The following is a 21,654-nucleotide window of genomic DNA, read 5'->3' on the forward strand; positions in this document are numbered from 1 at the left end:
ATATTACATGAAGCAAGCTATTTTATAGTTTTTTTTTCTGAATTGTGGTATATGGTCTTAGATTTTGGTGGACTCAATCTAAATGAAAGCACTTCCTGAGAGACGGATCCCAGATATAAGAACTTATTAGGGCAACAGATACTAAGTAGTGGTATTAATAAAGAAGTTAGTAATAATATCAAAGATAGCCTTCAAGATCTTGATGTTTTCTCAATCCTGAAAGTCATGTTAAAATGTTCAGTGTAGTTTCAATGGTAAGACTATTTTACTTTAAGCCAAATCAAGTTTCACATTCATTATGATTCTCTGGTTCTTTGTGTGGACTCTCTGAAACATGGAGGTCTGATCTTTGAAGTTTTTCTACAAGTTCTCTTTCCTCTGTTTGAGTTATTTGGTGAATGATAAATTGTAATTTGTAGCCCATTCCCTGCCTGTATCCCCCTGTACTCCACCTACTGATCATATACTTAGACTTGATTCTTTCCACTGGAGTTTTCAGTTGGACTTGATAGATTTTTCTTGTCCTTACTTCATTGAGTGACCTGCTCAGGTATCTTGGAAAATTTGTTGGCATGAATTCTCCTCTGAGTCCCATTGCTTATTTCCTCCTCTTATGCCTTCCTTCATAGCTTTCTTAGATATTATACAATATTTTGAACACATACATTTCTCTGACAGAATCAATCATTACTCAATACCCAGTGAATTCACTTATTACTCATACAATTCTCTTGAAGAATCCTGACAAGTTACTGTATCTTCAAAAAATTATCTTTGTGTTCTAGTTAAAAGGACATTTCCTTGAATGATTGCCTTACTTCTCTCTTCAGCTCCTGGAAGCACCAAGTTCTTGGGGTTATTTCATGGGACCACCCTGAAGAGCTTCTTTTAACTCAAGGCCAGTCACTTCTATGCTTCCTAAATTGTAGTCATGTCTGTGAATGTCATTGCTGTCATCTAGAATTTTAATAGATAAGCCATGGGGAAATCTATTAGACACCTGGATACTTAAAAATCCTTTGAAAATTGATCATTCATTTGTGGGATCTATGGACACGGTCTATTAACTTCCTAACTTCCTTCCTTTTTCCTCTACCCCTGCAACACAATGCCAAAAAATGGAATTTTCTGCAAAGAGATTTAAAAAATAAACTATACTTCTTTCAGAATGGTCCAATTTCCTCTTAGGGTCATATAAGATATATACTTATAATTTATTTTGTAATTGATTTTAAATAAGGGTACGTAGAATAAACTAACTCAAAGAAAAATTAGACTTAGAGACCTCAGAATAGTAGATAAATCCATGTTAATAAAAGTGAGGGTTTTTTTACTCACTTTATTTTGGGTCTTTGTTTTCCAAGGGAAGAATTTATTGGCTATGTGTTGGGCCAAAGCATTTGTATTGCAAATTCTCAGATACTGAATTTTAACTTGGGTTTCAAAAGTTTTGACTGGTTAACAGTATAGCCTCCCAAGTATGGACTGCAAAAATCAGGAGATGAAATTTGAACTAATCAGTTTTGTGGCATATCAGAAGCTTTGTAAGAGGTCTATTTACCTGTTTTCTATTATTAGCAAAAACAAACATTGACTTCTTTTGGTTTGTTCTACCGATTTGTTTTTTATTCTTCAGCATCCTTCATCAAATAACATAATTAGATAACTTAATTTTTGACTTTTTGATGGAAGACATCAGTTTAGTCTAATGAAATCCAGACAAAATGGTTTAAATGGTTCTTTTATTTAAATTATAAGAATTTCAGAGGCATGGAAATTTGCCATTTTCTACCCAGGTAAAATTATTTATGTTGATTTATGTTACTTCCTTTAAGAATTGTAGTAGCTTGGCCTGGGTGACTTTTCAGACTTTCCATTTCCCAAATACAGAAGATCTTTTTCTGTTACAGTTAATTTGAGAAACTCTTCACTGTAAGTGTAATATCCCTGTCCCATTCTCAAATGTTGTCTGTGTAGAAATGGAGCTTAGCTGTTTAATACGTTGATATAGGTAATGATGAACGCATTTTAAAATAAAAATTCTCTGCTCTCAATATATTATTACAAATTAATAAACTGATTTGTAATATACATTCATATTCTATTCTAAGTGTAGTTTAAAAAGAAAAATAATTCCTTGAAGTTATGTTTGAAGACCATTTTTTAAAAAAGGTTAACAAGTAAAAAAAATGCAGGCTACAGGCTCATAACTTGTAGCTTCTTTAATGGTCCTTCAACTTTTAAAATTTGTTGTACATAAAGGCGGTGCTAATCTGATTAGTAACTGTGATTGAGTAAATCTACTGTAAAAATGGACTGTGTTCTGGTTTTTAACATGATACCATGAAGCCACTTGAGAACTGCCTCTGTAGAACATAAAAGTCTCTTTGATGGAATATTTATTCCATGATTAAAAGCTATATTTATAAATATAATGTTATATGTATATACACATGCATACACACACACACACACATATATATGTGTACATGTGATTTGTGTTGTTTATTTTCATAATTATAAAATGTAGTTCCTAGAAAACTGATGAGTAGGGAAGAAAAACAGTATGACACAAACATCAAGTATAGATGTGGTTACCAAAAGTTAAGACCCAAAGCTTCCACCCTGTCCTTCTCTTGCCTCCAGACATACATACAGAAAGAAGAGAGAGACTATGCGACTGTTGTGTGTAGGCATTTTACATACGGTAATTAGAAGAAGAAGAGAAAGTTTGGAAAGCTTTGTGATGTTGAAAAAAATCTGTTAATTCTATTGAGAGACCTTGGAAATATTTCTCAAGACATCTCTCTGGCCTGTAGCATATTTTTGTATGTCACTTTAACAGTCACAGATACTCCCTTTAAAGCAGAGAAGTTCATTCCTTGGCACACACATACACTGCAATTAGACTTTTTGCAAAATACCAAAAATTTCTGGCAGTTTAAGTGAAGTCCAAAGAAATGTCAGCACTGCTTATGAATGTATTTATTGGGAAAAAAGGGGTCATTTTCAAATTGTTAATATGTATGAAAATATACTAAGAAAGAAAAAGTTTTAACCAAGTAAAATAAAAATTGCTTAATTTACAGTTTATGTGGAATTTAAATGGAACTTTCCATTTTTATCACTAGTAGATATCTGTTAAAATTTTAAATTAGATGATCTCATGTTAATATATTTTTAATCTATCCAGTGAACACCTTATTTATAAATAAAATCAGTTTGGGCTTTTATAATGCTTTTTGCACAAGAATTTCATTATTAACAGTGTCATAAAATATGAGTGTGGGCATCATGTAAGACACATTATAATAGATGAGATGGAAGCAATTGAGTGAACGAAGTTAGAGTTTTGTTTCAACTTGGCTGCTTGGCGTTTTTCTTTAGTTTCATGGAAAATTTTGAAAGCATCAACCACGTTTGTTGCCCTTTTAAGGGTTTCAAACAGCACACTGTTTGGTTTGTAGAGGAGTGCCCTATCTTCAAAGATGAAGGTTAACGAAAGTCTTCAAATAGGCCTATATTATATGATTTAAATAGTAGGTCCCATGTAAACTTAGATTTTAGATGTATGATTTAACTGTTGGCATGGAGAATGGGACAAGAGCTTCCAACGTTTAGGTGGGGTTAGTGGGTTGAACACCTAGACATTCAGTGTAATGTATAAGAAAGACTGGTGGGGGCTGGGCGCAGTGGCTCACGCCTGTAATCCCGGCACTTTGGGAGCCTGAGGCAGGCGGATCACGAAGTCAGGAGTTTGAGGCCAGCCTGATCAACATGGTGAAACCCTGCCTCTCCTAAAAATACAAAAATTAGCCGGGTGTGGTGGCCCGTGCCTGTAATCCCAGCTACTCGGGAGGTTGAGGCAGTAGAATCGCTTGAACCCAGGAGGTGGAGGTTGCAGTGAGCCAAGATCGCCATTGTACTCCAGCAGCCTGGGTGACAGAGCAAGACTATGTCTCAAAAAAAAAAAAAAAAAAAAAAAAAAAAAAAAAAAAAAAAAAAGAAAGAAAGAAAGAAAGACTGGTGGGAAGAAAAGAGTGCATAGGAAAGCAGAGACTAAAGGTTAAGTTATCCCAAACTATATTATCCATTGGGTCATTAATAGTCCTGAGAGTAGTCAAGTCCCATTCTAAGGTCTTTATATGCATTAATTTTTCCACCTCTACCTGTTACTCTCCTAATAATTTTCAGTTACTTTTAGAAGAATTTAAACTATGTTAATTGCCAAAGAAATTCAGTGTTTTTCTCCAAAAACGGAAATTCTCCTGTTGAGAGTAATGATAACATTTACCAACAAAATAAGTGGCCCATATGATGTTTCTTTGGCCTTTATTGTCATATAGGCTTTTGTTGCAGTTTATCTTTTAAATCAAAAGAGTGGACTTTGTTGTCCAAGTGCCTGAACTCAAATCCAAACTTCTGTGCTTACCAAATGTGTGACATTTTGTGAATTAATCTTTCTCTGCCTCAGTTTCTTATTTGAGATAAGAAAAATAACAGGACTTCTATATAGGGTAAACAGGAAAATATAAGTAAGTTAAAACAATGAACACCTAGGCTGGCTATGACTATTATTGTTGCTATTATATACTTTTATTTCCATGAACTCCTGGAAGTTTTCAGGACTTACCTCTGGCGTAGGAGGTAGAATTTCTGGACCAAGGGTTTGACTATTTTTAAAGCCTTTTAACATGTGTTATTGAACTGGTTTTCTAAAAAGACTTTACCAATTTATGTTCCCAAAGAAACTACAAAAGTTCCTATTTCACCTGAAATAGGAATTCTATTATTGCCATTTTGAATCTTTTCTAACTAATGCCTAAATGTGATACCACACTAGGGCTTTAATTTTTATTTTTTTGATGATTAAATAAGTTTATTTCTTCTTATGAGTTTATTTATTTATCAAAGTGCTAATGTTCCTGTCCTATTTTTCTTTGAAGTGTTATTGTTTTGCTCATCTAATTTTATGAAGCCTCTATTTATTAAGAATACTAATCTTTGTCATACTAGTTATAAATATTTCTTCCTTTTAATTTTAGATTTCTTATGTACAGAAATTTTAAAAGCATATGTAGTGAAATTTGTTGATCTGTTTTCTTTGTGATTTCTTTCACCAAAAAGCTGCCTTTCCTAAGATTTATAAAACTTACTGCTGGTTCTAAGTCCTGATTAATGTAGTGAAGAGAATTGTTTACTCATCAGTTTCAAGGACTTGGTGTCATTTGTGTGAGCCTAAGGAGTCACTTACAGGCTAGGTGCCACAGCTCATGTCTGTAATCTCAACATTTTGAGAATCCAAGGTGGGAGGATCCCTTGAGCCAAAGAGTTCGAGACCAGCCTGGTCAGCATGGCAAAACCTTGTCTTTACAAAAAAATAAGAAATATCAGCTGAGAGTAGTAGCAGGTGCCTGTAGTCTCAGCTACTCTGGAGACTGAGGTGGGAAGACCACTTGGGCCTGGGAGGTCAAGGCTGCAATGTGTGGTGATTGTGCCACTGCATTCCAGCCTGGGCGACAGAGCGCTCTGTCTCCAGGGGGAAAAAATTAGTCACTTACTCTTACTGTAAATAAAATTTATCATCAAATGTCATTTCCACTAAATATAAATTCTTAAACCAATTAGGTCCCCAGTATCTGCAGATAGAGCATACTATAGTTTACAAAACACTTCTAACATGCATTCCGTAATTTTGTTTCACGTCTCACAATTACCTTATGAAGTAATGAAAGAAAGAGATGGGGATTATTATTGACTTCTTACAAACAACCAAATCTCAGAAAAATTATGGCTTTTCTAAGGATATACAACTAGTAAATTGCAGAGTTTGGACATGAACCCAGATCCTCCAATTCCAAATTCATGCTTCACTCACTGTACTACCTTGTCTTTTTGTGTTTTGGGAAACTATATGTAAACCAGATAACTTTTTAAAAACCTAACTTCTGGGCCAGATGCGGTGGCTCACACCTGTAATCCCAGCACTTCGGGAGGCCAAGGCGGGTGGATCACCTGAGGTCAGGGGTTCGAGACCAGTCTGACTAACATGGTGAAACCCCATCTCTACTAAAAATACAAAAATTAACCAGATGTGGTGGTGGGCACCTGTAATCCCAGCTACTCAGGAGGTTGAGGCAGGAGAATCGCTTGAACCTGGGAGGCAGAGGTTGCAGTGAGCCAAGATCGTGGCATTGCACTCTAGCCTGGGTGACAGAGTGAGACTCTGTCTCAAAAAAAAAAAAGAAAGTACCTAACTTCTTTGAGTTTTAAAATGTCACATTCTGTTATTCCAGACATTCTGCTAGAGAAAGGGAAAGGGAATGGCATTTGTTGAGGTACTATTTATATTTAAAGTATGTTCTTTACATTTAAGCTTCTCTCTTATTAAAATGCCCTCTAATTCTGTTTTAATTTTTCCCTTTGCAGTAACTGTATCATGTCCTATTAAAGTAAAGACTTCTTCTTCGTCTCTTCTCCATGTTATAACCCCTCCTTTTTATCATCTTTTTGTGGGGCTTTGCATTTTTACTTCATGATTTGTGCAGATATTTGTACCATCAGTCACAATTCTATCATTTTTTTCTTTTCCCTTTTAGGATTTCTATGATTTTTATGAAACTATGTTCAGATCTCATAGATGTTTAGATCCAGGATACTTCACACAATCAACATTTCCTTTTATTCTCAAAACAGTATATGAGGTAGATATTATTATCTTCTTCATTTTATTGGTAATGAACAAACTGAGGTTATCTAACTTACTCAAAGCCTCACGACTAGTAAATATTGATGCAATGATTGGAACCTAGGCATTTTCCTGCTGTATCCTACTGCCTCCCTGGCAGGGATGACTGAAATTCTTTTCACCTGTTATGATCCTGGAAGCAGTTTTTCTTATGTGTCTGAGCAGCTGTAAATGCACTTCTTGGTTCCTATCCCATAAACCTAATTCCATCTCAGGGTCATTCTGCACAGCTTGACTTAAACATAAAAATTAACTTTTAAGAGGTTTACTTTAGCTTGATAGCCATCTATTCACTGATCTAGAAAGCAGGTATCCTGAGTGCAATTTCCTTTTTATAAATGAATACATTGCTCTCCTCTTCTGTGAGCTCATTCTTATAGAGTATCACATTTGCATTATTGTTCCAGGCTAGATGAGGGCATACTGACCTACAGCTCTCAAACCCTCCTGGTCTTCAAATTTCAGCAAACAAAGGAGTCTGGGCATTCACGGGGTAGGGACATTGAAGGTTTTTTTTTTTTTTTTCTTTTTAGGAGAAAAGTAAAAGAAAAGGGAAATGGAAAGTACGTGACAAAAATAGACACAACGTTTTGAGTGGAAAAAATATTTGTAGAAAAATATGAAAGGAGCTGAATTTCCATGACATAGACAAAAGATGACAGAAGGGGAAGACTTTACTTACAGGAATGATATTAAAAAGGAATTCTGTTGAGGAGAGAATGAGCTGAAAAGTGGTTTTGTTGTAGCAGGGTTTTCAACATAAAGTATACATGTAAATGCTCAAATGCTGCGTAATCATTGGAATATTATTATTAATATTACTAGATAACTCCTATTAATCATTACAGTGTGCTAGACAGTTAACCCATTTAATCCTCAAAACAACCCTTTTAGTAAGGGATACCTATTATCTCTGTTTTAGAGATGAGGTTTAGAATGGTTAATCGGTTGCTCAAGGTCACAGAACTGGTGAGCAGTGAAACTGATTCATAACCCGAATAACACTTACCATAATTTGTCATTATTTACGTGTTTACTGCTCACCTTCTCCACCAGAATATAAGCCTCACGAGGAGAAGACAATGTCTGTCTTTTCACTGATATATCTTCAGTGTCTGAATTAGGGCCTGACACTTTAGAGTTTGTTCAGTAGTTATTTATCAAATGAATAAATAAATGAGTGAATTAATAAAATCCAGTCTAACCCCAGAACTATATGATTATCCTTTCCCAAACATGGATTTTTAGTAAAAAATTTTTCATTGGTTTGTCATATCTTCCTTCAAACACCTATGTACATTTTCCTTAAGCTTTTATAGATCCAAGGGAAAGGGTTAGCTAATCAACAGAGGATTTCTTCCCTCCCCAGAATAAGGAGCCATCTGGAGATAGTGGAAAGAAAATTTAGTATTTAACTAATTTAAGTCAGCTGTGGTTTCTCAGAATTGTAATTTACAGCAATTGTCCTCTATAATTTTCATGGAATTCAGATGAATGAACAAATAACAAAATGCCATAGCAATCACTATGACAGACAGTCCTTGCCCACATTGTGTATTAGTACTCAGATTTATGTCACATTCCTCATTAAACTGTGAATATAACATTATACAGGATATATTACTTTCCAAAAACATTTTAAGTATGAGAAATGAAAGGTAAAATATATGTAGATATTATTCTTTAAGGTTTGAGACTTGTTAGATAGTAAAAAAATAAAAAAAAGTAAGAAATGTGATGTGCCTTGTAGAAGCTATACCTCCACTGTCCCCACAGCTTCCAACTTCTATCCCACTGGTTTTCAACTTTGGCTGTGCATTAGAACCATGTAGGGAAATTTTTGCGAATACTGATGCCCAGGGCCTACCTCAAACCAGTCATATCAGCATCCCTGAGGCTGGGTCCTGGCATCTATATTTTAAAAATGTAAGTTTCTTTAACTAATTTTACTGTATGTAGATTTGAATCCCTTCATTGTGCCTTTCCCTCTCAATATACTTCCTTTTTCCCTATATTCTTTTAAATGCTTGTTGCCCCCCCCCCCCCAAAAACATAGAAGCCAGTACATGGTCTCATTAGTGAAAAGAAGAGGATTTTGAACAACTTTCTTTACTTTGTTGTAGTCAATTTATTTCTTTAAGTGAAATCAAAATTTTAAAAATTATATAATAATTCAGATATACAAAAATACATAAAGAGTAATGCTATGGGTAGCCATGGACTTACTACTGGATTTAAAATGTGGAATATTACTAAACACAGTCCAAACTCTTTGTGCAGATCTCCCAAACTCACTAGCTTGTGCAAGTAACCCTGCATTTCTCTCTTTTTATTCTATATTTATATATTTCTAAGTATATAATATAACATAATATATCGTGTTTTGCATTTAAAAATCTCAAAACTTTATAAAAATTTTATCTGGTATATAATATATTCTTTTACAACTTTCTGTATGTTTGAGAGATTTGAATATTTAATATAATATATATTATTTAAAATAAATAATATGTATTTTGTATATATTTAATATATATAATATAATTCACTTCTGCATTATATTCCATTGAAGTAACTATAGCAATATTTATTCTTTCTTTGTTGAGGGACATTTATATTGTTTCCATTTATTTTGATGTAGACGAGATTCCATATTAGCTTTTAAATAACAAACTTACACTGTTGATTCATTTTTACATGTGCTACTGCCGATCTGTGATTCTGCTATCCTGTTGCTGTTAATTTTCTGAAAAATGTTAATTCAAGGCCTTATATTTTGTGCCAGTCACATTTGATGTTGCTTAAATTCCTGTTTTTATTAAAAAATATATCTTATTAGTCTCATCTAATTTTTCCTTGTTAAAATGTTTTTGGATTGTAGTTTGGTCACCTGGTGTTTTAACTACCAGAAGAAGGTATAATAAATCCTTCCATATATTCATTTAACAATGAATATGTAAGATCTGATAAGAATTATGCTGAGCAGGACAAGACTGGTTACACAATGAAGTAGAGTCCATATTTTTCTATGCTGTAGTTTAATTTATCATGGATCAAAGCAAAACCAGTATTGTTTAGAACTAGTTTTGAGTAGCTAAGACTCATATGCGACTTTAAACCACCACAGATTTAAAAAAGATTCTTAGACTAATATTGCACTCTGGATTGTCTCTCAAGTGCTATCAGTGAATCTCGGTGCTGGATTAGGTGATCAGATGAATGAGTGAGAATCTAGGGATACATATTAAAGACAAATCATGCTAATACCGTTTATCTTAGAGTTAATCCTAATATGATCACATCAACTTTGTTTCTTTAACTGTTTCTGTGGCTGGCATTTAATGGTATTACATCTGTCAACCACAAGGAGGAGCTGTGGCCTAATAAGGAAAAAGCTTACTTCTGATTGAGTGACAGCTCAGAGATCTTGAAAGGGGCCATAGCTCAGAAAATTATCTTTCTTGAAAATGACACTTATAAAGGAAATTTTAAATGTGTAAACTAGTCTTTATTTTGACTGGGAAAAGAAATAAGACAATTAAATATAATTCAAATAAAGCCCCTTCCACTAAGAATAAAATGGGTTTCCTTTTCGTTTTAAATTGGTTAGCTATTTGGAACAAATCAATTGGCTAATTCTTTAATTCTTCACCTAGAACCATAGGCTTTAGAGTGTAAAGAAATCTGAGCATCATTGGTTTGCCTTCAGGCATTCAGATCTTAAGATTTTAGGAAATATAGTCTGGGTCAATAATCATTTATTGAATGAACGAATGAATAACTATACAAACCTGTAGGCTAGTTAGGTTAAGTTGACCAAAGCAAAAAATAGTCAATCCTTTTTTTGGAGTAAGGATCTAGGAAGAGAAAAGATCACACTAAAGCCTAGGTTTTTAATTCCTTGAACTACGCTTCTTACTGTCTCTCCTTCATTCCCTGCTTAAGGATAGTCTAAATGTAAGTTAAACAACTAGTTTTAATCATAGTTCAAATATGTAGTAGACTACCTAAGGGCATAGTGACTCTCCAACCACTGTACTGGTTGGTATAATCCATTGTTTTGGGTGATTCTAGAGAAGATTCCTACATTAGATGTAATTTTAGAATAGATGATCTGCAACATTCTTTCACTGCTAATATTTTCATTTATTTTGTTTCATTATTTACTTCATTCATTTAAAGAAAAACACTTCCTTTTTGAAAATTTTAAATATACAGGAAAGTTTAATGAATTTTGCAGTGAATACCCATATATACACCCATGGATTCTACTATACACATTTTGCTATATTTCTCCTTTTACATATCTTTCCATCCCTCTACCCATCTTATTTTTTGGTGCATTTCAAAATTTTTTGGTGCATTTGATGTCTGAATTGTAGACATTAGTATGCTTTCCTCAACCATTTCAGTATCTATAATATGTAAGTAAAATTCAATATTTGTTTAATTTTTTAGACATAATTTTCACAGAAAATGCATAAATCTTAAGTAAACCTTGCTGAGTTTTGACAAATGAATATACCCATGTAGCCTAAACTACTTCCAAGCTTTGAAGCATTACTATCACCCTAGAGGGTTCCCCTATGTCCTTGTTCCCTACCCAGAGGTGACCACTATTCTGTGTGTGCGTATTTACTTCAGATTAGTTTGTTAGTTATAGATATAGGAAGTTCACTATGTACATTTTATGTCTAGTTTCTTTTACTCAGCATACTATTTTTGGAATTCATCAGTGTTGCATGTATCAAGAATTTGTTTCTTTTAATTTTGACTATTATTTCATTATATAAATATACTACAATATAATGGATTTAAAAAAATGATTTAAAAATCCATTGTATTGATTGACATTTGGGTTTTTTTTTTTTTTGCTTAGTTATTACAAATAACACTACTATAAACATTTTTGAACCAATATGTTTAAGGGACATATGCATTCATATTTCTTGGGCAAATACCTAGGCATGGAATTGCTGGGTAGATGTACATTTAGTTTTATAAATAGTATTTTACTTAAAAAATATTTATTGGAAACCTACAAGGTGTCAGGCACTATGCTGGGCACTGGGGATACGTTGTGAAGACTGATGTTTCAATATGTGTCATATCTTTTCTTCTACTGGTTCAACATATTTTAAAGTTTTTTAACAATGAAATTGATCATTTACATTTTATAAATTATTTTGTGATTTTCATTTAAAAATAATTGATCTTGTTAGTGACTATGCCCACTACTGCACAGTGGTCAAGCCCACATGTTCTGGAGCCTAAATGGTTCAAAATACCAGTTCTACCATCTATGACCTGGAGATGGGTTACCTAAACTCTTTGTGCCTCAGTTGCACTCTATTATAGTGCATACCTCTAATACCACTTATTTAATTGTATTGCAACTCATTGCATACATATCTGTTTTTAATAGACTGTGAGCTTCTTGAATCAGAGTTCATATCTCACCTATATATGTCATATCAGTATAGCACCTTAGAGAAGGTGAGGCTTAGAGGAGATAGCAAGTGCTCAATGAATGTTTGATGACTAAAAGGCTTACCACAGCTTTTTGGGTTTAAGACATAGTGTCTAAAAGTGCTCTGTAAGAATAGAAATGAGAAACCTGGCATAGGAAATCCTATAAACATTTGCTGTCACATTATTGTGAATTTGTCTATGAGATTATGAGTTTACAGAGCCATGAGCTGAAGAGATGGGACAGAGTAGGTGGAAACATTTTAGGAGCAAGATAAAGAACAGAATGATGCTCTGGAGGCAGGTCAGTGAACATGAGTTCTGGCAAAAGGCTGAAAGGACAAGATGTATGGTTTAAGGGATTGAAAAGGGAGGAAGAACAGAAGAAACAAATCTGTCAAACATCACAGTTTAGTCAAATCTTGGTCGTGCTGGTCTCAACCCTGGTTTGGAGGCAAAAAGAACACCTATTTAATTATTGTTACTCTTGGATTTCACTGGTGCCTGTGAATTGAGAGAGAAGCAGTGTCCTCTAAGGATCACTGGGAAGGCCATGGAAAATGTACATTCCTTCTCTCTGTTTCTATACTTCAATATTAAACTAATTATAAGCAGAGAATATAAAGATGGTGAAAACAGTTATCAACTAATGTTGATGTTGAATGAAATGTTTTGGGGTTTTTAAACAGTATCATTTATTTCAATCTTCATTATCATTTATTATTACTGAAAATCTCTTCCTACTTACAGCTTGAAATCTTGACTGTTGTTGTTGAGACAAAAGTTCAGTTATTTGGTGTTACCATTAGTGACAAAAATTTTTGTTCCTTTAGTGTGGACATACTGACTGCTGAGAAAGACCAGCCGATCTAGGGTCAGGCACGATTGTAAATAATATGTTTCAAGAGATGATTTTTGAATATATTCTTAAATAATAGTGATGATAACAGATTTACTAAATCCTTACTATGCACCATATCCAGTACAGAATGATTTTATATTCATTGTCTTTTTTATACTCACAACTCTCCTGTGTAGTATTATTGATTCCATTTTACAGATGATAAAGGTGAGACTTAGAGAAGGCAAAGAGAGAGAATGCATGTATGTACTGAATGCATTTTATGATGTCATTTAGTTAGGTAGGTATCATTACCCTCTGTTTTACAGACAAGGAAATAGGCTGCAGAAGACTCGGGGAAAGAACACTTACTGAATCCTTATAATGTGTCAGGCATTCTGTTAAGTGCATTCCTGGCATTGTTATTCGATTTCATAGCCCCATAACAAGGCTGCCAGATAGGTATCATTATTCTTACATCGCAAATGAGAAAACTGAGGCTCAGAGACGTTAGGTAATTGGCCCAATTTCATACACTCAATGAACAAAAACAACAAAAACTGGTGGGCAAAGCAGTCCCATCTTTCTCTGAAGTTCATGTTACCTCAAAGATATGATGTTCTCTCTCTGATACTGAATTTAGCCAAGGTCACAGAGTTAGCAAGTAGACTAAGATTTCTGACTCCAAGTGTGGAAGTTTTTTCTACTACATCCTGTGCCTTGCTCTGTGGTTTTAGTTTGTTTTATTGTGTCCTCTACAAAAATAGAAAAAACTAGTTAAGAGTTTGCTCTTTATGAAACATTTTCAAGTCCATGTGATTAAGCAACCTTGTATACTGCCTGTCTCTAGACTAAATAATTTGGTAGTAAATCTTTTAACCTTCACCTATCCATCACTTTTTCAGCTCTCTAATATATTTGCTTATCCTTTTAAGTTTTGTACCTCCCATTATGAGGTAAGATAGTATAAATCTTACTGGTCTATTCTGAGGGATGTTTCCTGATATGGAAGTCTTGCAATGTTCTTAAATGAAAGAGAATGAAGAATAAAATGAGGGTGAAATAATATTGACCCAATTTCCTACTTATTAACATTATATGACTTGGAGATATACTGGAAGATAGTGAAAGACATTTCGTAGTCCTAAAACCCATATTGTGCCTTGAAGGACGGGATTTGCCTGCACCAACTGCACCTACAGTATAAAGCAGATATGCTTTCAGAAAATTCCACTAAAAAAGAGCACTTTCACCTCCTGAATCTGCACCATTGTTCCTGAAGCCTAGTGCTTCTTTCTATATACCATGTGAAAAACACATTCTCCAAGACGTTAGGATTCTCAGAGATTTTAAGACTTGGTCTTTAAATATGTGCTCAGATAAACCAATGCATTACATTTCTGTCTAATTTTCTGAAACACAGCCACCAACATTACTTTGATGAAAGTGTGTTAATACTTGCTTAAACATGAGGACAATTTTATCTGCAGGATTTTAGTGAGCCACTCTAATAAAACTGATATTCTTGCAAAATGTGTTTGTCATCTATTTCTTTTTTCTCTTTTGTTTGTTTTCTGAGATACCTTGTTCAGCTTCCTGAAGAGAATTTGATATTTGTCTAATCAACAGAGAAGGCAGTCTAATTTTAACAATAAAAAAGAAACCACCACTTGCCAAATAATAGCATATACTCTGGGGTATGACACAGTGGCCAGATTTTAAGCATGTCTGTCCCTGAGAAGAAAGCGACCAGCAGGTGGCAATACCCTTACATGGAATCCCTGTCCAGACAAATGGACAGTGCCTAACGTAAACTGATACCACAGTGAAGTCACATGCCATTTCAGAGAAACCTGATAGCTTTGGCTGGGTAGGAGCCCATTTAACATTGTTTTTCAGCTATTATCTCATCTCTCCATTCCATCTGACAATTCTCCAACTCAGCATGTTGTAGGCACCATCCTAAAGGTCATGCATGGCTACTAGGATGGGTACTTTGAATGTGGTCCCTGAGTTTGGTATTAGGAGCAGACGATTTTAACAAGCAACTTGTGTTGACTGCTCTCAGCAGTGACCTTGATGGGGCTAATAGCTGTACCTCCATGATCTCCTGGCCTCGGCCTAGTGGTAGGCTTTTAGGATAACTCTGGACTCTTGCTTACAAAATCCACTTGCAAAGGTACTGTAACCTCCCCAAACTGGTTGAGATATGGAAACTCAGGTAATTTGAGGCCTATGTCTGATATTTTATTTATTTTTTGCATTTTTTAAGGTTTATTCTCTTTGTAGGACAACTTTGCTGACCTTATTTTTTTTTCTCGTTGATATATATGTATTAAGACACTTTTGATGACAATGGAAAACCCATCTCAAACTGACTTAAATAATGATTGTGTTATTTTCTTTAATACTAAATCCTGAGATAAAGTAGTCTTCAGTGTTGGTTAGTTCGGTGTCTAAACATTGATACTGAGCATTGAGATTTTTCTGTATCTCCGCTATGTCATTCATAGCATCGACTCCATCCTCAGACTTCTGTTTATGATTATAATATGGCTTCCAGAAATTCAGCATCATCCAAGAGAAAAGACTCACTCTGTACCCTAAAATCCCTGAGAGGCCTGTGCATCCTCGAGGCAACTACTGGCCAGGGGAGAGGAATTAGTGTGCTTGACTAAGATTAATCATTTGAATTAGAGTGGAAGTTAAGGAGAAATTCACAATGTTTACTACAGTATCTATGGAACTTGTTTGTACCTAAAATCTGTTTTTAGGTTGATTTTTACTCTCCTTTTACACCCTTAAAACATTGAGAAACAAAGTGTTTAAAAAATGGTTATATCAAACTGAAAGATTAAAAATGAGATGTCTTTTATGAAAGTAAAAATTTTGAGTCTAAATTCACAGGGTTTTGGGTAGACCTGTTACTAGAAAAGGTATATCATTATGTTTCCATTTTACAAAAATTACTTGGAGCATTATTTAAACTGTGAAAAACAGGCTTTTGTTTTAATCATGTCAAGACACAAGATAATAACCTCAGACTTTTTAAAAGAAAATATTCTTATCTATCAATACTATTCTGTAAGTTTGATACGATCATAACACTATTTTAATTTTCTGGATCTCAGTTTCCACCTCTGTAAAGGAAGAACTGGTAAATTTCTTAGTTTTTATTAAGGATATACTTAAAAATAAATATTTCTGCTTATTTGAGTACTTATGTCAATAAAGAAATAATTCATCAGATTTCTGTGATTTTTCTGTTTAATGTACAAGTCACAGTTTGGTTTTATACTGTGTCATATTCAACTTTATTTCATAATCCACTTGAGATTTAAAAATTAATTTATTTCACAGCAATTTCAAACTTGCATAAAAATTGCAGAGAACAGCTTTAAAAACCTCTTGTGTTCTCTTTATCTAGAGACCCCATTCAAGTTTCACTCATTGCCTCATTGATGTCTTTTATAGCATAAGGTCTTGAGTCACCCGCTGCAACCAGTTGTCATGTCTCTCTACGTTCTTTTAATCTGGAATCGTTCTTCAGTCTCCCCTCACATTTCATATCCTTGACATGTTTTAGGGTCACAGATCAGTCACTTTGTGGAATGTTCCTTCACTTTCAGTTTTCAAATGTTTCCCCATGATCAGGTTATATAAATTTTGGCAAAAATATCACATAAATGATGCATTCTCCTTGCATTTCAATTATGAGACACATAAGGTCAATTTCCCCCCATAGTGGTGGTATAAATTCTGATTACTTGATTAACATACTGTCTCCCGGGATCCTCCATTGTAAAGTTGCTTTTTAATCCTCTGTAATTAAGTACTTTGTTTGGAGATACCTTGAAACTATATAAATATCTGTTCTTCATCTCACTGTCACCTACTACTTTTAGCATCCGTTGATGTTTCTTGCTTGAATTAATTATTACTATGATGGTTTCTAAGTGGTGCTTTTTCTCATTCCATCTAATTAGACAAAATAGATGTCTCATTCCTACATTTATTGGTTAGTATTATAGCGTAAACAGAGCTTCCTTTACTCTCTTTTTACTTACTCATTTATTTATTTAGGTCAGTGTAGACTCATGGATTTCTGTTTTATTTGATCGTTTATAATATGTTGTCAACATTATTTTGATGTTCAAATTATCCCGATTTGGCCATAAGATGCCCCTTTATGTGGGATTCTGTGTGGATGTCCTTTTATGCTGGATTTTGACATATCTTCACAGTTCTTTTAGCACATTTTTACCATTTGGCACCAGAAGATGTATTAGGTTAATCTACCTTCCTTGCTAAGATCTGGATTCAGCCATTTCTCTAAGAAGTTCTTGTTCCTTTGAATGTAGACTGGAATTTGGAAACCAAGATCTGGGTGCTGGATGTTATTTAATAGATGGGTTCATTGCTATTTGGTGTTGCTGTTCCCAGGCCAGAGCCAAGAAATAACACAAACACACACATCCCTTTACATCATTATTTACACACACACACACACACACATGCACACACATTCTGAAACCATGAGATCGTGCTAAGTCCAGTTCCAATCCAACACATAAGGTTGTTCTTAGTCATTGAGAAACCTGGCTCTCATTATCATTAATTTGCCTAATCCTTTTTATGTAGCCAGTTACTGACCTTGTCAGGTTGTCCCTACTTCCTAACTCCAACATTACTTTTGCATTGGCTGCTATTTACTAGCTGCAACAGGGCTGCCCCTGCCACCTGGCTCCAACACCGTCTTCAAGAGGCCAACATTACTGAGCTTTTGAGGCTACTTTTTCTCTCCAGCTCCAATATTATCCTCCTGCAGGCAACCATTACTGCCCTTCTGGTGTCTACCAGATGAATTTTGGACTGAAGAAGGAAAGAAGGAAGGAGAGAAGAAAAAAAAGAAGAATGGAGACTGAAGAAATAATGAAATAAAATAAAAAATATTTTTAACTATAATTAAGTCAGGATGCGCATCCATGACTTGCTATTTATTCTTCAGTGATTTCTTTTAAGTTTCATGTTATTAAGTTTCATGTTAAAATCTATCTTAAAAATCAGTGTTATTTCTTCTTCAAAAGACAAATATACAGGCTTAATTTACTATAAAAATAATAAAATGATTGCATGTAACCTGGATTTGATATATACAGGCCATAATAAAGCTAATTAATGCAGCTTTCCACTATGAATATCTCAAAAGTAATTATAGCATGAGTATTAAATGAGTTGATTAATGTAAAGGTCTTAGCATAATATCTGATAGTAAGCACTATTTTAATGGCAGCTATTATGTTATCATTATTTGTATTTGTAACTCTTCTTTTTTACAGAAATATTTGTCATTTGAGTTTTTATTGTCATACCTCACACTTGTTTAAAAGTTACCCTAGAGAGAGGGGCTTCAAGATGGCTGACTAGAGGAATACAACACTTCCCTTCTTCAAGAAGAACCTAAATAGTAAGTGGATAATCCCACTTCAAATAGATCATCTAAGAGAGAACACTGAAATTCAACAGAGAAGTGCCAGAAAACACCCAAGGCACAGAAGGAGAGGAAAGCAAGGCAGCCAGCTTGGCCAGGATTGGCTGGGAACCTGGAGAGGTTCCCTAATGTGGGGAAAGAATAAGTGAAAGACCACCAGTGGTTCACATTCCACTGTGGACTCCTGCAACCTTGGCCATGGGAGCAGCTTTTACAGGCCCTGGGAATGGCATAGTGACCTGCGTGGAGACTGTGCAATGGCATTGCTCCAGAGAGAGAGTTCATCCTGGGTCCCAAACACCTCCTGAGTACTAAGCAGATGCAGCATGGTGCCATTTTGAGAGCTCAGCCCCCACCAGACTGCATCCTGCCCTGGGCCACAACAGCCCCTGCATCTCCACATCTCTGGAGGCACTGATGTATTCCCAAGTTCACCTGGAGGACTGCAGAAATATGATGCCAACTGGACCCAGTGGAATGTCAGGCTTCCCAGCACTCTAGTACAAAGTTGTCTGTGCCCCACAGAATGGGCAGTGTAGCTCACCAAGGAGGATATTCCCAGGACAAAGAGAGCTAAAACATGCTCTCTGTAGAGTCTGAGAACCACTTACCAGGGAAAGTTACCAGAGAGCAACCTCAACCCCCACCCCCCAGCAGTAGGACAAGCTATGCTGCCACCTGCAGTAGCTGCTGTTGCAGCTGAAGGAGAAAGTGCATGCCACTGACAGTGACCCCAGCGCTCTAGCATCAGGGCTGCCACCATGTACTTGCATATGCCATGAGGACTAGTTTCCCCTGCTGCTGCTGCCGCCATTGATGCCACTACTGCCACCACTGAAGGCCAAAGCACCCTCCCTAATCCCAGAGCCTGAGAACTGCCTGTGTGTGGCTGCAGTCACTGGCAGCAACTCTGACCCCCAGCACCAGGGCCACAGCACGCTTGTACATGCCCTGAGGACAGGCTCCCCCAGCCTACTGTTGCTGCTGCAGTCACCCAAGCATTCTGCCAGGAGCCGGGCATCACCTTGCCCTGCCCACTACAGCCTCACTTAAGTGCACCAGTGGAGGGCCTGGGGACAGGCCTGCTCACCCCTACTTCTCTCAACAGTGCTTGAACACACTATCTGGGGTCTTGGGGATTGCCCCATCCTGTTCACCACCACTGTCATCTATATACTCCTCCCAGTGGACTGAGGATGGACCCATCCAGCCTGCTGCTAATGCCATAGTTAGCAACCAGCTGCATGTGCCACGTGGAAGTTTGGGGACTGGCCTGCCTAGCCCATTGCAGCAACTGCTAACACTAATGCATGCCACTTCAAAGCCCAAGGGATGTCCCACCATTGCTACTGCCATCACCCATGCTCCACATGCTATCCTGGGGACCAAGGATCTGCCTATGTGCCCTGTGGCTACCAACTGCTGACACCCAAGAAAGCTCTCCAGAGACAAAATAATCAGCTCATTTGTGTCTGGTAATACTGTTGCCCATGTATGGTGACTGGGACCCAAGGACAGGCATGCCTGGCCCACTGCTGCCACCACTGGGGCCCAAGGAGTGGCCCACCTGACATCCCCATTCCCAGTAAAACCTCGCCACAGCCTCTATTAACAGCTGCAGCCCACGCTACTGAAGAAATCATAGACACCACTGACAGTGTTTACAGCTGAAGAAATCACAGAGAGACTACACTACTGCATACACCCAGAGTCAAAGCTAAAGTGTCCTACCCAACCAACACTGTGGTTAAATCTTCAGGAAAAAGTCATCCCCTGTTAAAGTCAATGCAAAAAGCTGGAAGAAGTGACTATTACACAAGATGTACGGGTATCAATGAAAAGACATAAGAAACATGGAAAAGCCAAGGAAATACAACATCTCCAAAGGAACACAATAATTCTCCACAAAGAATTCCAACAAAAAAGAAATTTATAAAAATCTGGAAAAAGAATTCAAGTAATGTCTAAGAAAGCTCAGTGAGATACAAGAGAACACAGATAAACAATACAATGAAATCAGAAAAACAATTCAGGGTATGAATGTAAAATTCACCAGAGATATAGATGTCATAAAAAAATAACCAAAGAGAAATCCTGGAACAGAAGAATTCAATGAATGAAACAAAAGAGTCATTCAAGGCTTCAACAATAGACTAGAGCAAACAGAAACAAATTCAGAATGCAAAGATAGGTCTTTCCTTTGAAATAACCTAGTCAAACAAAAACAAACAAAACAAAGAGAAAATAATAAAAAAAGCAAAGCCCATGTGACATATATGACATCCTAAAGGGACCAAATATTTGAATTTTGGATTTTTCAGAAGGTAAAGAGACCAAAGGCATAGAAAATCTATTTAATGAAACAATATCTGGAAACCTCCCAAGTCTAGTAAAAGATTAGACATACAATTACAAGAAGCTTACAGATCCCCGAGTAGATACAACCCAAAAAGGCTTTCTCCACAGCACATTATAGTCAAACTGTCAAAAGTTAAAGACAAAGAGATAATGCTAAAGACAGCAAGAGAAAAGCATCTAGTCACATAAAAGGGAGCCCCCATCAGGTGAGCAGTGGATTTCTGAGCAGAAATCTTACAGACCAAGAGAGAATAAGATGATATATTTAAAGTGGTGAAAGAGAAAAACTGCCAGCCAAGAAAGAGTACCTTACTCACCAAAGTTATCCTTCATTAATGAAGGCTAAAGAAAGTCTTTTCTAGACAAGCAGAAACTGAGGGAATTTATCACCACTAGACTGAATCTACAAGAAATGCTTAAGGGAGTCTTACAATGGGATGTGAAAAGATGATATCTACCATCATAAAAAACATGAAAATGTAAAACTCAAGGGTAGAGAAAACACAAATGAAGAAAAAGGACTCAAATATTACCATTAGAGAAAAATCACCGAATTGTAATGGTAAACAACAAGAGAAAGAAAGGAACAAAGATATAAAAAACAACCAGAAATCTACAAAATGATAGAAATAAGTCCTCATATATCAATAAACAACCTTGAATGTAAATAAATTTAATTTTCCAGTTAAAAGATATAGATTGGCTGAATTAATTAAAAAAACCCGTGACCTGACATTATGATGCCTA

This window comes from Macaca fascicularis, chromosome 8 (genome assembly GCF_037993035.2).
Source record: "Macaca fascicularis isolate 582-1 chromosome 8, T2T-MFA8v1.1".
NCBI lineage: Eukaryota > Metazoa > Chordata > Mammalia > Primates > Cercopithecidae > Macaca > Macaca fascicularis.